This window comes from Amblyomma maculatum, chromosome 1 (genome assembly GCF_055883805.1).
Source record: "Amblyomma maculatum isolate TAMU_Amacu chromosome 1, ASM5588380v1, whole genome shotgun sequence".
NCBI lineage: Eukaryota > Metazoa > Arthropoda > Arachnida > Ixodida > Ixodidae > Amblyomma > Amblyomma maculatum.
Window position 1 is genome coordinate 454,194,423 of NC_139344.1, and position 21,880 is coordinate 454,216,302.

A 21,880-nucleotide genomic window follows, 5' to 3' on the forward strand; every position below is an offset into this window, starting at 1 on the left:
AGAAGTTTGGGCTTAAACTAAACATTAAAAAGACAAAGATCATGGCGTCTCGCCCTGTCAAGTCCTGGAGCATCAATGGACAAGAAGTGGAAGCTGTGACAGATTTTCTCTTCTTGGGCTCCAAGATTACCTCGGAAGGAGACTGCAGCCATAAAATTAGGAGACGCCTTCTTCTGGGAAAGAGAGCAATGGTTAGCCTTGACCGCCTAGTAAAGAGCAGAGACATTAATCTGCCAACCAAGATCCGTATACCTCGTCTTTCCAGTTGTGATGTATGGATGCGAGAGTTGGACTGTGAAAAAGGCTGACCGCCGAAGAATTGACGCGTTTGAAGTGTGGTGCTGGCGAAGACTCTTGAGAGTTCCTTGGACTGCCAGAAGATCAAACCAGTCAATATTGTCGACCATAAACCCTGACTGCTCATTGGAAGGTCAAATTCTAAAGTTTAAGCTCAGCTACTTTGGTCATCTGATGAGAAGAGAGGAGTCGCTGGAGAAAGATTTGATGTTAGGAAAGGTTGAGGGTCGCCGGAGAAGGGGTAGGCAGCGAACGCGATGGTTAGATGGCATCCTCGAGGCACTGCAGATTAAGGTATGTGATGTTAGGAAGATAGTGAGAGATCGGAAAGCGTGGCGTGACATGGTCCATAAGGTCGCGAAGAGTTGGACACGACTAAACGACTGAACTGACTGACTGAGAATATATATATTGTAAGGTTACGAGAAGGTCGGGTTTGGCGGATCAGGTTTTATTGCAGACCTGAAGCCCCTGTCGCACACTTTATTGAACCATACTCCGCGATGACGATGGGTATCTACAAGACAGAACGAGATGAAGCAGTACGTTCACCCGTGTGAAAGATGAAGCGCCACGCAGTGCTCACACTATTTCGCCCGGGCAGTTAAAGCGGCCAGCCTGGCCGCAATTAGTCCGCAGCATTGCGCCGAATAAAAGGCTTCATGCGTGAAACGTGGACAACTTCAATGCCATGGTAACGACTGTCCGGAGAAGGGTAGACAGGAGAGACGCGATAGTTGACCGGGGAGGTTTTTGCAAGGACTGAGTAAGGATCAATGTACCGACGTTGGAACTTGTCACAAAGGCCAGGAGTGCGTAATGGTGTCCAAAGTAACACCTCGTTGTCGGGACGGAATGAAACTTGGCGGTGGGTTGCGCCATATCAGCACTTGCGGTTTTCCTGGCAAGCTTCAGTGTTGATGCGAGCAAGCCGGCGACATCCACTCTGGAAATTAACTGGTCAGGAAGAGAGGATGAGGAACTGGCTTGTGTAGAAAGGAAAGAGGCATCAAGAAGGGTAGCGGGAAAACGGCCGTTAACGAGGAAAAACGTGGTGTAAACTGAGGTCCGCTATACAGCCGTAGTGCAGACGAACGTAACAAAAGGAAGTATTACGTCCTAGTTTCGGCGGTCCCGGTCGACGTACATGAACAGCATGTCAGAAACCGTGCAGTGGAACCGCTCAATCAACCCATTTGTCTGCGGGCGATAGCTGGAGGTCAATTTGTGATATGTGGTTGAGGCCTCCAGAACTTCAGCTACAATCGTCGGCAGAAATGTCCGAACACGGTCACTGAGAAGCACTTGAAGGGCCCCATGGCGCAGTACGAGGGATTCCAAAAACATTAGATGAGTCCAACGCTGCTGCACCGAATATTGAGCGAAAGCAATAGCTGCAAGTGACCGAGCATTCTTCTCATTCTTCTTCTTCCCCAGCCCACACATAAAGCCCCGCTTTAACCAAGCCGTATGAATGTGCTTTAGTGGCCTAGAGGGGTAACTAAATGCCTAGGTGCGGCCAGGCTGATTCTAACATAAGCGTTCCATGTGAAACGAGAGACGCAATTTGGCAGCTCCTGCCAGCCTACATAAAAAGCGCCTCTTTAACCAAGCCGTATGAACGTGCCTTATTGGGCTCGAGGAGTAACGTGAATGCCAGGGTCCTCGCAGGCTGATTCTAACATAACCATCCCAAGTGAAACGAGAGACCCAAGTTGGCAGCTCCTGCCAGCCTGGAGTCATCTACGGGGGTCATCTAAAGGTCAAAGGTCAATGGTGGTCACCGCCGTTCCACGCTGAAGGGTCAAACTGCGAGCAGTTTGCTTTCACAATAAACGAAAGTCGTGCCCTCAGGCGCTGAGCCATTAGGCAGGGCAGCGGTCTCAGCGTAGCGTGTTAGGTGGTCGGCGACGGTGACGATCCAGCGATTACCTCGTGCGGACAATGAAAGTGGCCCATATAAGTCTATGCCAACAACGGCGAAAGGAGTAGCAGGGCAAGGTAGCGGCTGTAGTAGGCCAGCAGGAGGAGAAGTCGGCCGTTTGCGGCGCTGGCATGGCAGACAAGAGGAGACGTGTTTTGCCACGCTTGAGGCGAGGCCTGGCCAGAAGAAACAGGTTTTCACGCGGTGGTAAGTTTTGTGAAAGCCTTTGTGAAAGCCTAAGTGACCGGCTGTAGCACCATCGTGGAAAGCCGCCAGGATACGGGTGCGAAGCGCTCTCAGAATAACGGGGACCCAATGGGTGCCTTCAGAGCATTAAATATAACGGAAGAGCCCACCGTTGACAAGTTCGAACTTTTGGAGTTGCCTGCGCATCCTGTAAGAAGGTCGATTAGGGAACGGCAGTAGGGATCTGCTCGCTGGTATGAAATAATAGCGTAGCCATCTGGAGCAGCGGCAGGAGGAGCACTGGTGATGTTTGGAGCTCTGGACGACATTGGGACGTCGAGGTTGCACGCAGGAAGGTGCGAAGAAGCACTAGGTGGTAAATCTGGAAGCGGGCAACGGGAAAGAGCATCGGCATCTCGCTGTTTGCGACCCGATTTGTATGTGACATCGAAGGTGTATTCCTGCAAAAGCAGAATGCAACGACCCAGGCGTCCAGTCAAATTTTTGACGGTTGATAACCAACACAGGGCATGGTTATCGGTAACGATAGTGAAATGGCGGTCGTAAAGGTAGGGGCGGAATTTCTGAGCTGCCCAAACGACGGCGAGGCACTCTTGCTCAGAGATGGTGTAATTGCGTTCCGCTGGTGTTCGACTGGCGAACGCAATTACCTTTTCCCGAGAAGAAGTATTACACTGCAGAAGTACGGCGCCGATACTGAGGCTGCTGGCATCGTTGTGGAGAATGGAAGCAGCAGTGTCACCGAAGTGAGCAAGAACAGGGTCCAAAGTGAAGGCAGTCTTCAGGGTTTGAAAAGCTTTTTCGCATTCTTCGGACCAATTGAAAGTAGTACGGTAGGTAAGAAGGTGGTGTAGTGGAGCAGCAACGGTAGCGAAATTGAGAATGAAACAGCGAAAGTATGAAGATAGGCCGAGGAAACTGCGTAGATCCTTAGTCCGCTGAGGGCGTGCAAAGTTCAAAACTGCAGCAAGCTTGTCAGGGTCGGGTAAAATGCCATCGCGGCTGGCGAGGTGGCTCAAGATCTTGATTTCTTTCTTGGCGAAAATACACTTTTTTGGGTTCAGCTGCAGACCGGCGGATTGCAGGCACGTTAATACTTGATGAAGGCGGCATAAATGATCAGAAAAAGTCGCAAAGATAACTATGTCGTCCAGGTAGCACAAGCCTGCTTTCCACTTAAGTACTCTACGAACTGTGTCAATCGTGCGCTCAAACGTAGCGGGGGCATTACAAAGTCCAAAAGACATCACATTGAATTCGTACAGCCCATCGGGAGTAGCGAATGCGGTTTTTTCTTTGTCGGCTTCGTGCGTCGGAATCTGCTAGTAACCGGAACGCAAATCCAAAGTGGAGAAATATGCGGCGCCCTGAAGACAGTCGAGGGAGTAGTCAATTCGTGTCATAGGGCAAACATCATTGCGAGTTACTTTGCTAGGTGCGCGGTAATCAACACAAAAGCGCACGGACCCATCCTTTTTTTTTTACGAAGACGGCCGGAGATGGCCAGGGGCTAGCTGAGGGCCGAATAATGTCTCGTCGGACCATATCATCCACAATATCTTCTATGACTTTGCGTTCTGATAAGGAAACCCGGTAAGGGCGGCGGCTCACAATAGAAGTACCTTCTGTAATGATGCGATGCTGTGCAGCAGAAGTTTGGCCCAAGGTCAGAGAAGTGACGTCAAAGGAGGTTTGGTGTTTTCGAAGTAATTCCAGCAAAGCTTTGCGGTGAGCCGCAGGAAGGTTAGGATTTATGGTGCCAAAGGCACACAGAGAGAGGCATCGGCAGAAGCTGCTGGTGAGGAAGAGGGGGCGGTAAGGGCGGGGAACCGGGTGAATGTCCAGGGCACAAGGAAAACACGTCCCTTTAGTTAGCACAATAGGCTCTGAGGACGTGTTCAAAGCAGCGACAAGCGCTGTGCCGTGCTCAAACTGAACAAGACTTGGTGGTAACTCAATTCCATGGGTTAGATGGTGATCAGAAGGCAAGATTAGCACATCCCCGTTATCAATTTCAGTAGAAGTAAGCGCGACAAGTTGTTCGCATCCACGGGGCAATACTGAGTCAGTAGCGGCAAGCATGCGTTGACGGGGCTCGGGAGGTTCATAAGACGGATCGCTCTCGTTCATGTAAATAACCCTGTCACGACACGAAATGTTAGCTGACGCGGCAGACAAAAAATACCAGCCTAAAATAATAGGGTGAGCGCACGTTGACATCACGGCAAATTGTATATGGTGGCGGACATCATTAACAAAAACTCGCACAGTACACTTTGCAGAAGGTCAAATGATTGCACCATTAGCTCCACGGAGTTCAGGTGCATCGTAAGGCTTAGTCACTTTTCGCAAGCGGGAGCACAAGTCAGTGTGTATTGCAGAAACAGCGGCGCCCGTGTCAACCAAAGCCTCAACAGGTAAACCTTCAACCCAAACTAAAATCATATTGGACGGACGTTCCGGAGGATTTTTGGGATGGCCGAAGAGTGCCGTTTTCCCTCCTTAAACTGTAGTGGTCAATTATCCGATAGAAGGGGAGTCGTCAGAGAAGCTTGGCGAAGCATCGAGGTTGAGCGGCGAAACGGCGGAGAACGGCGTCTTGAAGGCCTGTAACCACCAGGCGGAGCGGAACTTTCTGGTGGGGGTGATGAACGTCGGAGATAATCAGGCAATAAACGGTGGTTAGAGCTGGAGAAGCGAGGAGGGTAGTCTGCTTCAAATGAGTCGTGCCGCGGCGTTTTTTGGTGCATGTGATGACAGAAACGGGAAATATAGCCTCGGTACTCGCAGTAATAACAAACAGGACAGGCCGGGCGCCAGGTGGGGTAGTATGTCGGCGCCGCTGCAGGTGGTGCCAATGCGGTGACGTGAGCTGTGATAGGCATCGGTGGCGTAGGCGCTCCAACTGCCGGCGGCAAGGACGTGACCTGGGCGTACGTTGGCACATGATAGGTGGTAGGAGCTACCGGCGTTGAGGGGGGGGGAGGGAAGACGTCATTGATGCCAGCGCCTCTTTGACAATGCTACGCAGGCCGGCACTTGAAGGATGTGACTCAGATACAGGGCGGCCAAATTACCTTGAGCCGAGAGCTCTACACGAATTAATCCGCGAATAAGCGCACGGAGGTATGAGTCGGTTGTGGAGCCAAAGAAAGTGGGATCAGGCTGCGGGCGTACTGACTGTAGTTCGTCAAGGGGTTGACAAGTCGATATGATGGCCTCAGTGGTGGTAGGGTTCTGCAGGGCCAGGGCGTTAAAGGCGAGTGGCCCAATACCTTTATGGACATGCCGAACCCGCTCTGCATCTGGCATGGTGTCATTTATGCGCCGACGAATATCCAAAGCACCTAATAAGTGATGCAGTAGAATAAACAAGCCTTCTTAATCGCAAAGCTCTCCTCAAAGCGGAAAAGGAACCATCCGGCCTGTTTGCCAGTTTCTCACGAGCATATTGCTTCCCGCTGTACGAACAACTAACTTCTTTATCTGCTTCTCTTTGTCTCCGTAGCATTGAACGCACAATCAAGTTTCGTCAACGTGCCGCGATTTGAGTGACTGTTTACTTTTTTTGGTTTTGCCCTTCACATGATGTCATGCTTTACTTGCACCGATCTTTTTCCTGTCTGCAAGTTTCTCACGAGCATATTGCTTCCCGCTGTACGAACAACTAACTTCTTTATATGCTTCTCTTTTGTCTCCGTGGCATTGAGCACAAAATCAAGTTTTGTCAACATGCCGCGATTTGAGTGACTGTTTACTTTTTTTTGTTTTTGCCCTTCACATGATGTCATGCTTTACTTGCACCGATCTTTTTCCTGTCTGCCAGATTCTGACGAGCATATTGCTTCCTGCTGTACGAACAACTAACTTCTTTATATGCTTCTCTTTGTCTCCTTAGCATGGAGCACACAATCAAGTTTTGTCAACATGTCGCGATTTGAGTGACTGTTTACTTTTTTTTGCTTTTGCCCTTCACATGATGTCATGCTTTACTTGCACCGATTTTTTTCCTGTCTGCCAGTTTCTCACGAGCATATTGCTTCCCGCTGTACGAACAACTAACTTCTTTATCTGCTTCTCTTTGTCTCCGTAGCATTGAGCGCACAATCAAGTTTTGTCAATGTGCCGCAATTTGAGTGACTGTTTACTTTTTTGTTTGCTTTTGCCCTTCACATGATGTCATGCTTTACTGGCACGGATCTTTTTCCTGTCTGCCTGTTTCTCACGAGCATATTGCTTCCCGCTGTACGAACAACTAACTTCTTTATCTGCTTCTCTTTGTCTCCGTAGCATTGAGCACACAATCAAGTTTTGTGAACGTGCCGCGATTTGAGTGACTGTTTACTTTTTTATTTCTTGCCCTCTACATATGTCATGCTTTACTTACACCAATCTTTTTTCTGTCTTCCAGTTTCTCACGAGCATATTGCTTCCCACTGTACGAACAACTAACTCCTTTATCTGCTTCTCTTTGTCTCCGTAGCATTGAGCACGCAATCAAGTTTTGTCAATGTGCCGCGATTTGAGTGACTGTTTACTTTTTTGTTTGCTTTTGCCCTTCACATGATGTCATGCTTTACTGGCACCGGTCTTTTTCCTGTCTGCAAGTTTCTCACGAGCATATCACTTCCCGCTTTACGAACAACAAACTTCTTTACCTGCTTCGATTTGTCTTCCTAGCATTGAGCATACAATCAAATTTTGTCACCAAGCCGCGATGTGAGTGACTGTTTACTTTTTTACCGCGCTAAATCACAGTTATATTTCACTATTAAATTCCACTGACATGTTATCTGCAACTGTCGCCTACCAATGATAAGGATATTTCAGTAGATTAATCCCCCTCCCCCTGCTGAATATTGCAGGATTAAGTGTGACGTGTACTCCACCCATTCTTACCTCCTGATATTTTGTGTTTTGTGCACTGATAGTGACAACCTTTTGAGTGATATATCTTACTTTCTTTGTACAACATATTCAGATGCATGACCTAGCGCAACACGTGTCATTCTGTCTATATACCTTTCACCGCCATTACATCACGCGTGTGGAATGTTGTTTTGATATTTTGGTGTTTGTTGATAGTGGCTGGTCACGTGTTCTTGGATTACGCATTTATATAAGAAATGAAAACCGACTGCTCCTTTGTACATTCTTTGACAAAGGCCGGACCCGGGCCGAAATGTCGAATCATACTGTTTTACTACAGTGCGTCATCCCCTTTACGTTTATGCCATACCGGACCCATTCGACCTTCAACCCCCTCCCTATATATATATATATATATATATACATATATATATTGTCACGAAGACAGGGATTTCTGAGTATCGGCAACAGGGGCAGATACACACAGTCAAGACAGAGGTTCCCGGGAAACGGTAACACGAAGACACAAGCTCAAAAGTCCACAGTTCTAGATAGCCGAGGCGCGCGAGAATCTCCAACTTCTTCGTCGTTCAAGCGCTACGTCGAACCGTCAAGTGGCATTATTCCCCCCCTCGAAAAAAAACCGTAAGCTCACAGAAAAAAAACTGATCCGGACGGCAAATACGACTTTCAGCGGGTAAAATACGGCTTCATGCGAAGCGCATGCACCAGGTCAGACGAGCACTGACGACTAGAACTCGGTACAGTTCCGTCTGGAATAACCCCGTAAGTAACTTCTGAGAGGCGACGCAACACTCTGTAGGGTCCGAAGTAACGATTGAGAAGTTTTTCTGACAGGCGCGCGAGAGTTTCCAACTTCTGCGTCGTTCAAGCGCTACCTCGAGCCGTCAGGTGGCAATATATATATATATATATATATATATATATATATATATATATATATATATATATATATATATATATATATATATATATATATTTGTTACGGAGGTTAGTTCAGCTTGAGTTGCAGAGAGCGGAGAGACGGGAGACAAGGCTTTCACGCAACAGGCCTCTCCTGCAGGCACCAGCCGACACTGCTCCCACGTCGTCGTCATCTTCGCAAAAAACTACCGAGATTCTACTGTTTCCTTCTTAGGAGCCTATCAGCGCATGCATCGCCTAACGTAACACTACCCCGCCGGCTGAAAAGCACCATTCCGGTGCGTACTAGCGTCCAAACCAGGGTCCATATAGTACGGCTTAAGGCGTGCAACATGGACCGTTTCGGTGCGTGGTGTAGAGGTATGGCGTGCGGGATGCAAGGGCGTAATTTGGTATGTCACTGGTGTCACTTGTCGTAAAATACGGTAGGGTCCTGTATAACGGGGCAAAGGTTTTTCCGAGAGGCCGTCGCGGCGGTCCAAGCAGCACGAGAGACCCGCAAAAATAATGGGTGTTGCGATGACATAAATCATAGCGACGTTTCTGAGAGTGCTGGGAGACTGCGAGTCGGTTGCGAACAACAACGCGGGCAGCCTCAGCTCGGGCTATAGCGTCGCGAGCATTTGAGCTGGCGATTGCGACTGAAGGAAGCCGGCTGTTAAAAGAAAGCAGAGGTTCCCGGCCGTATGGAAGATAGAAGGAACAGTAGCCGGTAGTGTCGTGACGCGACGATTTGTATGCAAATGTCACAAACGGCAGCGTTATGTGCCAGTGGCGGTGATCATCAGAAACGTACATTGATAGCCAGTCAGTCAATGTCCGGTTAAAGCGTTCGGTAAGCCCGTTCGTCTGTGGATGGTAGGCAGTTGTGAAAGAATGACGAACGTCGCACCACCGTAGGATCTCATCGACTATACGCGTAAGAAAGCAACGGCCATGGTCGGTGAGCAGTTGGCGGCGGGCTCCATGGACGAGTATAACGTCGTTGAGGAGGAAAGCAGCGACATAGGGTTGTACAACTGGTTGGTATTGCTCGTATGACCACGTAGCGTGTGGTGTAATCAGTGGCCACTGCAATCCATTTGTTCCCCGATGCGAACAGTGGAAAAGGCCTTAAAAGATCCACACCCACTCGAGAAAATGGGTCTATGGGGATGTCTATCGGTTGAAGAAGTCCAGCTGGTAAACCTGATGGTTTTTTCCGGCGTTGACAGCGGTCACAAACAGCCACGTAGCGGCGGACTGCGCGGTGTAGGCCTGGCCAAAAAAGCCGACGGCGCACACTGTCGTATGTGCGAGAGACGCCTAGATGACTTGCTGTGGGAACGTCGTGAAGCTGTTCAAGGACGGCTGTGCGTAGGCGCTGAGGGACTACTAGTAGAAGGTCGGGGCCATCAGGTAGCATATTGTGATGGTATAAGGTGCCGTCGTAGAGCACAAACAAACGAAGGGAAAGGTCGTGGCGATCGGCGCTGTCGCGATTGATAATTTCGCGAAGCTGAGGGTCCTCGCGTCGCTCACGGCGAATGTTGGAAAATTCAGAAATAGAGAGCACGCAAGCGTCATTGTCACATTCAGGTTGGCTTGGTCGGTCGACTGGATGACGGGACGGGCAATCGGCATCTCCATGCCACTGGCCAGACTTATAGACTACTGAAAAATTGTACTCCTGAAGGCGCAAGGCCCAACGTCCTAGGCGACCAGTAGAATGTTTGAGTGTAGAAAGCCAACGCAATGCGTGGTGGTCAGTGACTACTGTGAATGGCCGCCCATACAAGTAAGGGCGGAACATCGTAATGGCCCAAACTAGGGCTAAGCACTCACGTTCCGTTATTGAATAGTTTGTTCGGCCGCAGAGTGGAGTCGGCTGGCATAGGCGATGACGTGAGGGGAACCGAGCCTACGTTGTGCGAGAACGGCACCAATTCCATGACCACTTGCCTCGTTGCTTAGTTCTGTGGGCGCTGACGGATTGAAGTGTGTCAACACTGGCAGACTTGTGAGGTGGCCAATAGGAGCGGCGAAGGCGGCCGATTATTCGTGGCCCCAAGAAAAGGAGACCTCTTTTTTTCAGAAACTGCGTAAGTGGACGGGCGATTTCCGCGAAGTTTGGTACAAAGCGCCGGAAATATGAGCAAAGTCCGAGGAAGCTACGCACGTCGCTGTGAGATTTAGGTATAGGAAAATCACTTACACCGCGAAGTTTGTCGGGGTCCGGCTGGATGCCATGGGTGTTGACCAAATGTCCTAGGACCTCGAGATCCCGGTGACCAAAGCTACACTTCTTGGAGTTCAACTGAAAACCAGCTCTTCGGAAGACACCAAGAATAGCTGAAACACGATGGAGGTGGCCCTCAAAGATTGATGAAAATATGATGACGTCATCTAGGTAGCACAAGCATGTGATCCATTTGAACCCGCGTAGTAAGGAGTCCATCATGCGCTCGAAGGTCGCAGGGGCATTACATAAGCCGAAAGGCATCACCTTGAATTGATAGAGGCCAGCCAGGGTGGCAAAAGCCGTCTTTTCATGATCTCTTTCATCAACAGAGATCTGCCAATATCCCGAACGGAGGTTGATGGAGGAGAAGTATTTGGCACCATGCAGGCAGTCGAGGGCATCATCGATGATTGCAAGAGGGTACACGTCTATCTTTTTTATCTTGTTTAGGTGTCGATAATCTACGCAAAACCTCCTGCTGTTTTCTTTTTGACGAGTACTACCGGAGATGCCCAGGGGCTGCTCGACGGCTCAATAATGTTGCTGGCCAACATTTTCTCCACTTCTTCCTGAATGATCCGGCGTTCAGAAAGAGCAACTCTGTAAGGCCGTCGGTGAATAGGTCGAGTATTTCCAGTATCGATGCGATGTGTGACGATGAACGTTTGGCCCTGGGATCCATGACTGAAATAAAATTGTCGCTGTATGACCGCAGAAGGCCGGCAAGGGCACTGGCATATTCGGGATGCAGGTCAGAGGCAACCATGGCTGAGATGCAGTCCTCTGGACTATGTGACGGGACAGATTGTGCAGGTACCTTGGCGTGACAGTCAGACAGCACTGCAGAAATAGTAAAGCTGGACAAAGGTGACAGCTCGGCAAGGAAAATGCCCTGCGGGAGAAGTTGCGAAGACATGCTAAAGTTGAGTACAGGAATGTAGGTGAGGTTTTTCTCGACGTGTACAATGTTAGGAGGTAGGACGATGTTGCACTGTAGAGTGACATCGGTGATGGGGTTGACAGCATAGTCGCCGTCAGGAAGGGAGGAAAAAGGTGACATGGGCACGTATACTGCCGCCCTGGGAGGTAGGCGAGTAAATGTACTGGAGCAGAGGCGAGGCTGGGAATGGCCAGCATCGGGGTCGTGAACACAATGGGGCAAGGCTAGGCGCAGAAGTCCGGAGGAACAGTCAATGAGAGTGGAATAGGCTGTTAAAAAGTCTAAGCCTAAAGTCACGTCTTGAGGACAAGTAGTAAGGACAGCGAAGAGCACAGGGACGTGGTGGCCGGCGATGCTAACGCGCGCAGTGCACATTCCGATGATGGTAGCAGTGTTTCCATCAGCAACACGAACTGTAGAGGTTTTAGCGGGCGTAAGAACTTTTTTGAGGCGCTGGCGGAACGACGAACTAAGGACTGAAATATGGGCTCCAGTGTCAATGAGAGCGGGCGTAGGGACTTTATCTACGAGGACATCGATCAGGTTGCGGCGAGGTGCGATGGTCGAAACACAGTTGGCTGTCTGGGTTGGAGCATGCAGCATCACATCCGGGCGCTGCGCTGCCTAGTTTCCAGAGTAGGGGCCTTGGTACGTTGGGGACAAGCTGCGGCGAGGAATAGGTGATCGGGAACGGTGAGCTTGAGGCGATGGCGAACGGCTAGGACGACGGGCTTGCTCAATGTTCTCGGTACGAAGATGTGCTGAGGTGACAGAAATGCGTCGTGGTGCATAATAGTCATTGCAAACAGGGCTGTAATAAGGGAGAGAGGGGGGAGCCGGACGGCTGCGGCAATAGCGGACGTATGGCCAGCCCGACAGCAGACGAAGCAGATAGGTCTAACGTCAGGTGTGCGCCACTCAGCAGGATTGCGGGTAGGGTAGCGCGGTGTGTAGAGCGGGGTTGTGGTAGCAGCAGCAACAACTGGGATTGGCTGTGGTGCGGGGGGGGGGGGGGGGTGGTAGGATTTGAAATAAGGCCCACATTTGCGAATTCTTGGCGGACAGCAGCCTGTGTCATAGCTATTGTTGCCTCTGCAGGAGGTGACGTAAGTGTAACAGGAGTCAAGGCCTCGATTTCCCTGCGGACGATGGTAGTGAGGTTATTCTGACTTGGAAGGCTGCTGTAATGTGGGCAAATCGTCACATGAGGATAGGGAAGGCGCTCAAACTGATGGATGATGCAGTGCTGCTTCACCTATTCGAAACGGCGACAGACTTGCAGGACTGAGTCCACCGTAGAGCAGTCTTTGCAGAAAAGTATATTGAATGCGTCATCAGTGATACCCTTAAGTATATAGCCCACTTTATCATATTCGGTCATGGAGGTATTCACCTTTCGACACAGAGCGAGAACGTCCTGTATGTAGGCGAGGTATGACTCGGTTGGCGATTGAGCACGAGTAGCCAGGTCTTTTTTGGCTGCCAGAGCTCGCCCAATTGGTTTGCCAAATATGTCCTGCAGTTTTTGTTTGCAGATGTCCCACGTAGGCATCTCCTGTTCGTGGTTTGTAAACCAGGTGTTTGCCATTCCCGCTAGATAGAATATTATGTTTGCAAGCATTATGCTAGCATCCCACGGGTTATTCTTGCTGCACCTTTCGTATTTGTCGAGCCAATCTTAAACATCCTTCTTGTCTTCGCCGTTAAAAATAGGTGGATGGCGGATTTTGGTTAAAACCATGGGGGCAGCTGGAGTTTTCGTAGCGAGTGTTGCGTCCTGAGATGCCATGCTTACTGTGGTAGTCGAGGGGGTGAGCTCTGGGAGATGGCGTCCACTGCGCAAATACAGATTTCTGACGCGGAAGTACGAGGAGCTGTGGCAAGGGGGATCGTATATATTGTAGAAGTCTGACAGTGACAGTGTTTTGCACTTCCATTCTTGCAGTCAAGCTGTCATTACATGTCAGTACGCATATATGCAACCAAGATACCGCTGCATTCTCGAAAACAAACGCATCTCGCAACTATAGTCGAGCCCACTTATAACAGCCCCACTTAAGACGAACGCTCGCTTATAACGAACAAGTCCGATGCAACCATCAAAATATATATTAGGGCTATGGCGCTCTGTCTCGGCTACAACGAACATCTGCGACTAGCCGATCGGCTACAGCGAACGCCTTGGTGCCGTGGACCACTTTCCACATGCTGAGATCCGTCGATCCTGTGCTCTGCAAGCCGCCACTAACCGCGGATATCGCGAACCGAGCTTGGCAACCTCGGTTTGCGTCGTTAACCGAGAAGATGGCGGCGTCCATGGACGGAGGCAGCGTGTCGGCAGCGTCCTTTCCCGTGTTGGCATCCGCGTGTGAGAAACGTACATGCTGGTCTGCTTCAACAACGGAAAGCCTAATTAGGCTATGGGAAAGCCATCTGCGCCACCTTCGAGGGACCACACAGAACGCCAAGATATACGCCGCGATCCCGGCAGAGCTGAACGCCCTGCTTCCGTCAGGTGTGCAGCCGTTCACGGTTAAGCAAGTTCGCCTGAAGATGGACAACTTGAATAAAAAGTATCGGCAAGTACAGTATATCTCTCACACATTTCTGTGGTTGCTGTTTAATATGCGCAAAGTTAGCGGACTCCAGGATCAGAATTTCAAGCGGTCAAACTTCGACGTGCGCCATAGTGCCAGCTGTTTTGTTGTGTTGCCTGCGGCTAAATATTTACCTGCAAGGCCATTTTTTTAAATATTAACAATGCTGAATAGTTACACCAAACTGTACCCTGCCGCTTGCACTGCGGTAAGGCTATTGAGGCAGGCGTCACATGCGATCAAAGCGGATTAACTGTGAAAAACGAAGTTGAAAATCCCGAAACGACGTGTGGGTGGAGAGGAAAAGTGCTGTGAAAGGCTCCTGATTACCTTACCACGTTCGATGTTCTAGCGCGCACTGACATCGCACAACACACGGGGCGCATTCTGCGTTTTGCATTCATGAGAACGCGGCCGCTTGGGCAGGTATTAAACCCAGGTACTGCGTTGATTAGTCGATTGCCATAAGCACCCAGCTGACCCATTCAAATGCATGCAACGCTGGGTGTCACTGCCAATATAGACAGCTTATATTGCGATCACATAGCATCATATTTTGCTTCCGCTTCTACATATTGCCTCGCATGGTACTCAGTAAACATGCTTTCACATATTTTGTAAACATTGCACCGATCGGCTGTTCTGCAGGTTGTGTCTACAGTGACAGCTCTTTTTTTCCTTAGGAAGCTCAGGCGACAAGGCACCACCACAGGCTCAAAAGGAATAGAGTGGGGGCATTATTGGAGCGTACATAAATTCTTCGGAACCCTGCCAAATAATGACGACGAGTTGGTTGAAGAAAGTTTCCAGGTATTTTTCATTATTAAATTTATCTGCAGTGTATTTTATGCCCCAATCAAATTGTGTTGGAATATTCAGCATATATTGCAAGACTATATACATTGGTCTGCTCGTGTACTACTAAACAAGAATGCTGTTCACCAGTCTGTGTGTGTGGTATTGAACTATGGTATTTATTGGTGATAGCTTCACTTCTTTTTTATGGGGTCGGCTCGAGTACTACTAAACGAGAATGCTGCTCACCAAACAGTCTATGCGTGTAGTATTGAACCACAGTATTTATTGGTGATAACTTAATGGCCAACGTTTGAAGAAACAGAGTAACGTTGAGAACCAAGTGGGCAGTCACCCTCGGTGCATTACATTGCTAGGCCATTCATATTTATCTTATTGAAAGTGCTTGCATATGTATGTATAAGTGCCTGAGAAGTCATGATTGTGTTAAGTGTAATCCAAGGTTTCAAATGTGCAGGTTGAGATGGTCGAAGACTGCAGTGAAGGGGCGGAACTGCTGGCCACTTGCGGAATATGACACTCCCGTGGAGGCCAACAGAGGCAATGTGGGAGGAATGAGCAGCTGCAGCAGCCCTCTTCCATCAAGCAGCAACAGCAGCTCAAACTCCAGCACTTCAGCCAGCACTTCTTTCAACACAAGCAGTGCAACAAAGCATCTGGCGATGTTGCCGCTCTCAGTACTGCTTCCAGAAAACGGCCCGGCACCTCCATTATGCAGCAGCTGCTGGATATACATAAGCATGAGGCTGCAACTGCTGAAAAAGCGGCCAAAAAACAAGGAAGCTACGGAAAAAAGGATTAAAATTACAAAAAGAATCCCATGAAATGCAGGCCTCTATGCTGCAACTAATGCGGCAGCATTTTTTTTTTCAAAAAACACTTGAAATTCGCGCTGCTACAGCTAAACAGCATCATTTTGTGAATTCAAATAAAAAGTGGAAGTAGAATTGCAGTATTTCTTTTAACAACCGGAGATGAGCATGCAACTGTCTGTGACGGAAGCATCATTTCACCTTTATGACAGGGGCCTCGGGCAGACAAGTTGCCATTTTTAAGGAGGCACTGAAACAAGTTTCCCTAGCACTAATTACTTTTAAAGAATATATAGAAGCAGGTCATGTGTACCAATACTATATATTATTAATAAAAGTAAAAAAAGGACAGAAATGCAACCTTCAAAGCATATTGAGAAATGTCATGCTTTGCACTAATACACAAGTAACCCCCCCCCCCCCCCTCCAGCATTACTATCTTTGACTGACGAAAAGTGCACATCATATATCTTACCAGTTTCGTACCTTCACATCTGGTTTGCTATTAAAGGGCTCAACGTCCTATAAAGACTTCGGTTATGAGAGACGCTGAAGTGCAGGGCTCCACAATGTCGACGACCTATAGCTCTTTCCGAAACTAGCGCGATCTAACTGGTGGTGGTAAAACAACCTCCAACAGACACAGGATAGGCGTCAGCCTATCCGCCTACACAATGGCCTGAAGTCCTTAGACCCGGGCAGCGTGTTCGGCCCGTCAGATTACACCTAGCCGAGTCTCGGGGTGGGAGCTCAACAGTAGAGTCTCCCAAAATAGATAGGACACTAAATAATATCCAAGAAACCATCTGGAAGCGCTTACAAATAAGGACTAAAGGAGCTGAAAAACAAAGTGACTTGTTGGGCGAGTTGTTTGGACAATATGTTTGTGCTTGCCTTTCTATCTGTCAGTGTTTCTAGTGTTGTTTTAACATAGCAGCTGAAAAACTTGCTTGGCATTTATTTAGTATGGCATTAAGGAGCATCTTTTTGGTCATTTTAGTTTGCAGACTGAAATCTTGAGAAATTTTGAATGCTGACATTATTACAAAGCTTTGTCTTCATGGTTAATGGTTCAGCTGCCATGGCTGAACATGCTTGTAAATGCTTGTATGAACACTTACCAACATTAACCAGCTCTCGCTTCAGTGCAACTGCAGATTCACTCTGACCGTACCGCTAAGCAAGAAAGGGTGGCACACAAACCATTTATACTTTCTTGGGGAGAAGTCGCCTTGAACATGCAGTGTTTGTCACAATTTGAGCAGCACTTCTATTACTGAATTTGTAGTCATCACTGAAAGGCAATGTCTTGGTAAGGCTCGTGTAGCAATCAGTGAAGGAAAACCTGTAATGCAAATGTGAAAACTGCTTTTATGTCAAAGTGCTTATTTTGATTACTACAAAACTGTGCTTTGCCTTCCAGGATCTTTTAACAGAGAGGCATATAAATTGTTGCATTAATATGAGCAATGTTCAAGCATGCACTACACTGAGAGAGAATACAAATGCAGCCACACAAACAAGTATTGCACAGCTCTGCATCTGTTCTTCATACACGGCGTGAGTCACTGCCGCACCAGAAAAGATGTCAATAGCATGTGTCAATGTTCTATTGAGAACTTAGTACACTGCACTTCCGGTTGGTTCACCTATCATAGCGTCATAGATCAGGAATTTGAAAGCACAGCCCCCTGAGTTCCAAAGCATTCATTGAGGTAAGCACAACAAGAAAGGCTGCAGAGGAAATCCTTGTGCTCTTTTTAGTTGCCAGCAAGGAAAGCCGCTAAATAATTTCGTACCTCTGCGCCACGTGGTTCAGAGCGCTTACTCGTGCACTGTGGTTGAGGCCTGCTTGCATCCACAGTGCGTGCAGTGTCAATCCAGACAGTGTCACATCGATCGCTCAGTTCTTCGCAGATATTGTGCAGTACACAGCAAGCACGTATAATGCGTTTCACATTACCAATGTCGTTTTCCAAGCCTTTGTGTAAAATCCTGAATCGGCTTTTAGGCGGCCAAATCCATTTTCAACTACTCGCCTTGCACTAGACAAATGATAGTTAAAATTTTGGGAAGGGGAACCTGTAGCACCGAGTAATGGAAACGGCTTCATCACATTTTTTGAAAGGGGAACGCTTGGTCAGCAAGCAGTACAGGGCCAACTGTCACTCCATTGAATGTTTTGGTTTCAAGCTTAAACAAATCGCTTGACAAAATCTTCACCAGTTTACACTTTTGGAAGACATCAGCGTCATGGTTTCACCTAAAAGAACCCACATTTACATACATGAAGTTATAGCAGTGGTCCATCACAGCTAATAGTATTGTAATGTGCCAACCTTTATAATTGTAGTAGTCACATGCTTGCTCTTTGGGTGGGCACACTTCTATATGACACCATCGAGAGCTCCCACACCTTGGGGGAACCCAGTAAGCGCTGCAAACTGCCTCTTATGTTCTGCTAATTCGTGACGTGTTGGGAAGCGCCCGAAACGCGGCTCAAGGATGCGAACCACAACTTCGCAGAAGTGCCGGAATAATATGTTCACGGAGGAACGACTGACGCCGAAGAGGTTGGCCACCGTCCTGTCTTCCGCAGATGACGCCAAGCGGTATATCGCGATGGCTATCCTATTTTCCAGAGGAATGGCTTTGCGCATCTCAGTATCAACGCGTCTCGTACACTCGCAGGCACTCACAACATAACGGGAAGTCGTTCGGCTCATTCTGAACTTCCTCTTGAAATCTTCATTCGAAAAGTGAGTCTGCGTCGTCTCCCACCACGATAGACCTCGCCGGCACGACCACAGGCGCCTGTCACGCGAACCCAGACGCGCAATAATCACCATAAGGCGTTTGCACCATCTTTCCGCTCTTCTTCGCACGGCGTTCAACTCGTGAGCTTCATTGAATATGTTACGCTCTCAGATTCGACGCTGTTGCAGCAATACCTGCTGCGCCATGAAAGAAGTCCAGAACGTTGCATCCTCGTCACTGTCTTCGACTGCACCATAAAGCGCAGGCTTGCTTAGAGCCATCGACGCTTATGGAGTACTAACCAAGTCAGTCACTGTTACACTTAAATCGGATGAGAGCCTCGGAGCAGAATTCATACGAGACGCCATGAAAAGTTGAAAACCACACAACTGCGCCTTTCAGCCTTTGCTACAACGCTGCATACTGCTGTCATGACCATAGAGTTGTCATGACAGCACGTCAGCACTGTGGATTGGATTGGACTATAATAGAGCACTGTTAAGAGCAGTGTTGAAAGACTGCTTCTTGCGTGCCGTCCATCGTCGCGCAATCCAGAAGCAGCTCGCATTGCAAACTTTCCAAGCAATAATTTCGCGACACAAAACATACTTTTCACCGAAATAATGTTTTATAGCAAATATTTTTAAAATAACGCACATTTTTGCGTACAGCATTTTGTTCCCCCCAAATTATTGCGTCAGTTCGTCTTTGCCACCCAAGGGGGCGTTAGCTGCCATAACCGAGGAATCTGAAGTACTGTATAACAACGGTGAACCGCGATTTAAGATAACCACCGTTAAGTTCGGTAACCGCGGTTACGCTAACCGCGGTTAACTCTGCCCGTGTAACAAAGGTATTACTATATCATTTACTATTTTGGTCATGGTCCCTGGCGGCGTCGGCGTGCGGACGGCTGAAGTTTCTGGTTGCGCTACGAAGCAGCTGGCACTTTCTTTCAAGGATGGTGATGCTCCTGGTGCCAGAAATACGGCTCGTACAAGAAGCTGTAAGATGCATTTGAAACAAGTAAAAGAAATGCATGCCACACTGCATAACGTCTGAGGTAAAACAGAAAAGACATATATTATTCGGGTTTTTGCCGCCACCAGTATGTCCTATGTGGTACGCATCTATCAAGCCGGTAATAATCAGTCCTCTAATTCTATGAATCAGCGCAATAAAATGAGAGTGGGCGTTTAGACTAACCCCATTGAACAGTTGTTATTGATAAATGTTTGCAATTCACTCAGACCTCGTATGCTGTATTGAATGTTGTATTCGAGCACTATAATACGTGCTATAAAGTGCGAGACGAGTAAGTGTATTCTAGCAATAAATTATTAAAAGTACACAGACACGAGAATTCAGCGACTTTAGCGGCCTCTTCCGGAATAAACCGGAAGAGGCCGCTAAAAATTACGGTGCGCTGTAATTACTGCGCAATAAGTATACCGCTTTTTTGTAACACTGAAAAGCTTGATCAGCATAAGAGCGTGAAAATGTCATTTTGTTTTGGTTTTCACTTAGTAGTTTCAGTATTTAATAATCAGTGCAAATATGTGCTTCTAAGCCAGTGATATCACTGGCAATCGGTTTCCGCACCCGTTTCGTTTCAAATAACCCCACCATGCGACGGGCCTTGCGCTGGCTTCCCTGGCGATTAATTTTAATCGCGCGTGGCAGAGAAAGGTAAGCAAGGCCTCCCGGCCGTACAAGATGGCGCAGTAGTCTTTTATTCCGTCTTCACAAATTATGAAGTAACAAGCCCTTCTGTAATTTTCCCTTCCACCGTGTGAATGAGGCTTCATATGCTGCACAAGATCGAGCTCCTGTCTCGCTGCCTTTATACGACGTATATGCGTGTCTCTTAGATCTTGCTAGGACAATGTGTGACGGGTTAGAAGGATGTGGACTGATGAAGTGAAGCTAGAAGCCTGTTGGTAATGGGCTTCTATCCAATAATTCACAAAACTGGCCGATGATTACGATAGTCGGTAATGCGAAATTTGAGCATCGCTGTTTAGAGCGGCTTCCTTGCCTCATTTATTTATTTACCTATTTATTTATTTTTTAAGGAAGAAGATACAGCGCCGACACTAACGACAATGAAGACGCCGATCAGCTGGCGAGCGCACTGAAAGCTCGGACTGTCTTGTTTGGACGAGGTTGTGCTTCGATCTACGATAGTCTTGTGTCACCGGTCGCCGTCTCCAGTCCTCCGAACAACCCGCAATAAACCCCTGTTCAATTTATTTATTTATTTATTTATTTATTTATTTATTTATTTATTTATTTATTTATTTATTTATTTAATTAATTTATTTATTTATTTATTTATTTATTTATTTATTTATTTATTTATTTATTTATTTATTTATTTACCGTTCCTCCTCAACAGCGGCATGAGCGAGAAGCATGCATGAGTTCTTTTAACTGTACAGCCTCACTTTAATTGTTCATTTCCCCAAGGTACGAAGCCTGGCACTCAAGCAGGATTTGGTAAACTATACGCCTGGGGCATTTTTTTTTTTTTTTTCACAACAATGGCTTTTCTGGCAAGACGGAGGTCTGGTACGAAGATAGTCGGCTAATCATATTGTTCGCTGCCTTTCTTTCCCAGGCATATACGCGCCGGGTTTCAAGCACGCAGCGCAACGACTGAGCCGCATCGGCAGCTTCCCCGGTGTTCAAAATGTCGTCACGCGACGTGCCCGATTTTTGAAAAACGTCCCGCAGTGTCCATTAAGGGTCCCACAGAGTCACTACCGTCCTTACGCTGCCGTTCACTACAGGCCAGGCGCCCACCGGTACCCGGCATTGTATTCCTTTTCTTTGACTTGATACTCCCCTGGCTTTTCTCTCTCTTTCCCCTCTGCCTATCTGCTTAATTGTTGAGAATTGTCTGAAATATGCGTCTTTAATCTCACCTTGAGTAAACAAAATACTTTGTGTCGTTGTGTTCTCAGGCTGAAGTAGCCATTGCTTAAAAAAACAGATTACCAAAGTGCGAGTAAATATACCGCAATTACTGAAGTGATCTTAAGAGCAATGTAGCCTCTATCCAGGTATATTCAACAAGCAAAATAATTTCAGATAAGACATGCGTAAGGTTAGATGGGTTTAATAAATGCACCGCAAATAAAATTTAACGAAAGGCAGCTTGACATAAAAGTGCAGTCTTCAGGATTGACAATAGCTAAGGACATGAAGCGGTTTGCAGAGCTGACGCAGAGACAAGGAGCAGCTTAATATCCGAATAACGCAAACAAATAGTAATAGTGAGAATGACAGAATTTTCCGCCCTGTCGTGCATCGTATGGTCCATACCTGAAGAAAACGTGGGGGGGGGGGGGGGGAGGCTTTTACATACGTTTTTGTTTTATGAAATATTGTGCAGAAGTTGATCAGGAAGGAATACATTTTGCCACACGCAAAACTATTAGGATATAATTGAGCGTGAATTGGTCTTAACAATACTGTTGGATAACTTGCATT